The sequence below is a fragment of the Canis lupus genome, chromosome 29 (genome assembly GCF_011100685.1).
Source record: "Canis lupus familiaris isolate Mischka breed German Shepherd chromosome 29, alternate assembly UU_Cfam_GSD_1.0, whole genome shotgun sequence".
In the NCBI taxonomy this organism is placed as follows: domain Eukaryota; kingdom Metazoa; phylum Chordata; class Mammalia; order Carnivora; family Canidae; genus Canis; species Canis lupus.
The window spans coordinates 38,092,967-38,097,864 of NC_049250.1; the positions used below are offsets into that span (position 1 = coordinate 38,092,967).

Genomic DNA, 4,898 nt, shown 5'->3' on the forward strand with positions numbered 1-4,898 from the left:
TTTTACGAAAGGGAGAACAAAATAGGTAAAACTCTGAAGAACTCTTTTGAGCCCCGACATGTTAAGACCCTGCACCCCTGTTAACTAGTGGTGGGGCGATTGTTGATCTCATTGAGCCTTAATTATTAAACCTGTAAAGTAGGAATAACAATAATCTCTTTTTTATTCTGTCCTAAGGAGTAATGATATTGGCTTTGAAGTACCTAGTGCCTAGAATGATCGGGAACACGAGCGGCCTCTGGGAATGGTAGAAACCATTTGGGTGCTAGAAATAATAAGAAAAGTATAAAATCTTTGACGAGGTCTTCAAAATATATCTTACCTTGAACAGCCAAAGACTCAAATGAGTTCTATTGATCTTTAAGATGAAAGCATGAGTCTCTGTATAGGGATGGGGGAAAGGTGAACATGGTCAAGGATATCTGAAAAACAAACAAAGAAACATAAACAAAAGCACAGAGAAACCACAACAAAGACCTAAAGCAGTCTAATAAGCCAAAGCTAGAGCCAGTGTCCAAACAACACGGACACACACTCTTTCTGATTTAAACAAATACATTTATAAGAATTAGGAAGCTAGTAGAGCCATTCCTCTGACTCAAATGTTCACTCTTTCTTAAAGGATTTTTTTAAAAGATTTTTATTTATTTATTAATGAGAGACACAGAGAGGGAGAGATTGAGAGAGAGAGAGAGAGAGAGAGAGAGAGGCAGAGACACAAGCAGAGGGAGAAGCAGGCCCCTCTGGGTCCCCAGGATCATGCCCTGGACTGAAGGCGATGCTAAACCACTGAGCCACCGGGGTTGCCCAAATGTTCACTCTTCCAAATGCAATTACTTAGTCTCCTACTCTAATACTTAACTGAGTGCTTGGCACTTTATGTGTTTGTGAAGGAAGGAAGGAAGATGTGAATGAATGAATGGACTCCAACAGTTGTTCATGTTACTAGATCCACTTTCCAGAATCATTATTATCCCATGGCCATGCCCTTGCTCTAGAACCACGTGCTGTCTCTCTCCCGGGTTGCACAAGTATCCCCCCGTAGTCACTGATGGCCAGTTATGACATGGTCCCAAGTTTCAGTGTGACAGAAAACCTTCTCAGAACATTTAGAAAAGAGATCAAATTGTGTCATTAGAATCATTTTTTTCTTTACTATCGTCCTTCTTAAAGCAAATTATTTCTAAATTCGCAGCCATGCAGTTCATAACCACTCGGCTGTTGGCTCAGTTTTCTCCTCTCCAGCCCATACTTTGTCCTCCTTCTCCTTAATGTACAAACCTGACTGTCAGTAGAACCAGCTGAATAAGAAGCTGTCAGGAATTTCCACAAATAATTAAAGCATAAAAATAAATAATAAATGACGAGTGTGGGAGAATGTTCCTTTTCTTTCTGCAATACACTCGGTGAAGAAAGAATACTGGAGATCCGAGATAATCAAAGCCCACTCACTGCTGGTTTTCACACTTACATTAATTCTTCTTCTTCTTCTTCTTCTTCTTCTTCTTCTTCTTCTTCTTCTTCTTCTTCTTCTTCTTCTTTTTTTTCCTGCTGAAGTATTTATTGTCCTAAGAACAGTAACATTTTCATCTCACCAGTGTATCTGAAGAGACGTTGTAGGTTGATTGTATTGCCTTTAAAGGAAGAATGAGGTGTATTTGTTAAAGTAATTAAAATTTAGTTTTAGAAATAAAAAAAAAATCTATGCCACGAATATTCTGGCTCAACGCTGGACAGTGTGTCTCTCCTTCTGTCATTCTCCCTCTGTCAGAAACATCTTTGCATCTTCTCTCCTGTCTTACATGTATTTGTCATTCACAAAAATAGAGGAAAAAATACATGGAATGGAAAAGGTAGGATGGGGTAGCATTAGCTTTGTTTCCAAACAGAACTTTGAAGCTAGCTGCCTGTTTTTTAGAGTCATTTTTAGCTCCAAGCTCCAGACTAGGGTCACTAATATCTTTTGGGGAAGCCTGCTCTGGTTGCCAGTTTGGATACTCCCATGGGAGACAGAGAAGGGAGGTGGTCATATGACGTCTAGAGAAACGAGCTAGCTCCCCAATTAAAATGACAAAAAGTTAGATTTATATATATATATATATATATATATATATATACATTTTTTTTTTCTGTTGCTTCTTTATTTGCCTTGTTCTTTTGTACTGGAAAATGCATGAGGGTTGTGATCATATTCATCTTGTTCATTAGTGTATTCCTAATGGCTATGAAGTAGAGGGTACTTAATATATACTTGCTGGATGACTGGCGATAACTAATATTTCTTCATCAATTATTTTGTGCCAGGCATGGGTGTAGGAACTTTGCACTAGTAGCCTAGTCAGTCCTTTTGTGGTCACTACTGCAGCTGTTCACACTCTCAGCACGAGATGATGATCCAGAGATGAGGCGCAGAGGTGGGTGATTTACCGAGGTCAATGGCTGGTACACGTGGTGTGTTGGGATTCACACTCAGGCAGGCTGGCTCCAGAACCTGTTAATAAATATCTGTTGGCTGAGTAGAATAATATGAAGGTCATATAACAGTGGAGAGTCACTTGCTTCTACCTTGGTGGTTAAGCAGGGAGAGAGGGAAGGCCTCATGATTTTTATGCTCCCTTGACAGAATCAACAATCTAGATCAACTCAAAGTTCCGATCACAGGGGGAATATTTGGTCCCAAAGTGACTTAGTATATTTCATACTATCTACATGAGGTTTGTTCAGTCAGACCTTGGGAATTCTTGCCCAAGTATTGGAGCTGTGCTCCGAACTGTGAGGTCATAGACCCATTAGATTGTAAATAGTTTGAGGATAGAATAATGAATGAATTAGTTCACTTAATCTTTTTTGAGTTTCTACAGTACATTGCTAGTGAAGGGAAGTGTGTATTATGCATTTTCTTTCTTTAATAGTCTAGCAAAGCACTCTGAGAGTACACACAAGAATAATACCCTGTAAGTTTATTAGTGAACAAATCCAATGCGGGAGAGTGTCTAGGAAGAGGGAGAAGGTTGGCGGTAGAAGATGATGAGTTCATATTGTATAAAGGTAAACTCTGAGGCTTAAAAAGATTTATGGAGACGTGGAGGAGGCCGAGAAAAAAAAATGACTGGAAGAGGATGAAGAACATCAAGGAAGTCTGATGTGTTATAAGCATAATTTTATTTGCCTTCCTCTGATTACCGATGGTGATCAGCATCTTTACAAGTGTTTATTAACTGGAGTGCCTGAGTGGTGCTGTCAGTAAAGTCACTGACTCTTAGTTTGGGCTCAGGTCATAATCGCAGGGTGATGAGCTAGAACCCGTGTCCCCGTGTCCAGCTCTGTGTTCAGTGGGGAGTCTGCTTAAGACTCTCTCTCCTTCTCCCTACACCTCTCTCCTCCACACACACACACGTGCACACACTCTCTCTCTAAAATAAATAAATAAATCTTTAAAAAAACCACAAATGAATGGATAAAGAAGATGTGGTCTATGTAGACAATGGAATATTCCTCAGCCATTAGAAACAACAAATACCCACCATTTGCTTCGACTTGGATGGAACTGGAGGGTATTATGCTGAGTGAAATAAGTCAATCGGAGAAGGACAAACATTATATGGTCTCATTAATATGGAGAATATAAAAAATAGTGAAAGGGAATAAAGAGGAAAGGAGAAAAAATGAGTGGGAAATATCAGAAAGGGAGACAGAACATGAGAGACTCCTAACTCTGAGAAACGAACTAGGGGTGGTGGAAGGGGAGGTGGACAGGGGCTGGGGGTGACTGGGTGATGAGCACTGAGGTGGGCACTTGATGGCATGAGCACTGGGTGTTATTCTATATGTTGGCAAATTGAACACCGATAAAAATAAATTTATAAGAAAAAAATTAAAAAACACAAGTGTTTATTAACTACAGTATACTTTCTTCTGTTTACAGAGTTTAATGAATGATGGAGTGATCAGTGGCCAACGGCGTCAGTTTTTGCAGGAGGGCTTTGTAAGAAATGATTTATTTTTATCTTAAAAAACTGTGAAGTATGATACACGCACAGAAATGCACAGAACACAGCATGTACAATGCGATAGGGTATGTAAGGTGAACAGCCTTGTAGGCACTGACCAGGTCAGCTACAGCATTGACAACATCCCGGAAGGTCCTTGAGAGCTCTTCTGGTCACATCACACACCTGTTCCCTCTTGGATGCATTCCCTATCCTGACTTTTATGATAATTGCTTCTTTACCTTTTTTGACATTTTTTATACCAAAATAAGCATCTCTAAACACTATAATTTAGTTTTGTTTGTTTTTAAACCACATAGAAAGAGAATAATATGATCCTATTTGTCTGGCTTCTCTTGATCACTATCATTTTTATGAGATTCACCTATGTTGCACATTGCTGTCATTAATTTTCTGTGCTGGGTAACATTCCATGGCATGGACGTAGCACCAATATAGCATTATTATATTGCTGGTGGACATTTAGCTATTCTGAATAACCCCAACATGAACATTTTTGTAAATACCTCTTGGTTCACAGGTGCACACGTTTCTTTATGTGACTACCCAGGATAGGATCACTGGTTCATAAGGCTTGCAAATATTCAACTTTAGTAGATAATGTCAAACTCTTTTCAGAAGTGGTTGTAATGTATTAAAGGCTCCTGTGGCTGCAGGTTTTCTCCAACACTTTTCATGATACTTTACTTTTCTTCCAGTGTTAGCTTCCCTAGTAGGTATTTATCATGGTATCTCATGGTACTTTATTTGCATTTCAATCATTTTTAATGAAGTTCAGCGACTTTACGTATTTTTTTTTAAATATTTATTTATTATTCATGAGAGACACAGAGAGAAAGGCAGAGACACAGGCAGAGGGAGAAGCAGGCTGCATGCAGGAAGCCTGAC

At 39.2% G+C, this 4,898-nt stretch overlaps 1 long non-coding RNA gene across 1 annotated transcript; it reads right to left on the reverse strand.

The window, feature by feature from the left end:
* Nucleotides 1–1,539: 1,539 nt before the first annotated feature.
* On the reverse strand, nucleotides 1,540–2,724 carry LOC119866686. Its single transcript, XR_005380918.1, has 2 exons — nucleotides 2,428–2,724; nucleotides 1,540–1,634 (listed from the first exon to the last, which is right to left on the reverse strand). It is a non-coding gene; the product is annotated as an uncharacterized LOC119866686 (long non-coding RNA).
* Between the last annotated feature and the right edge of the window lie 2,174 nt (nucleotides 2,725–4,898).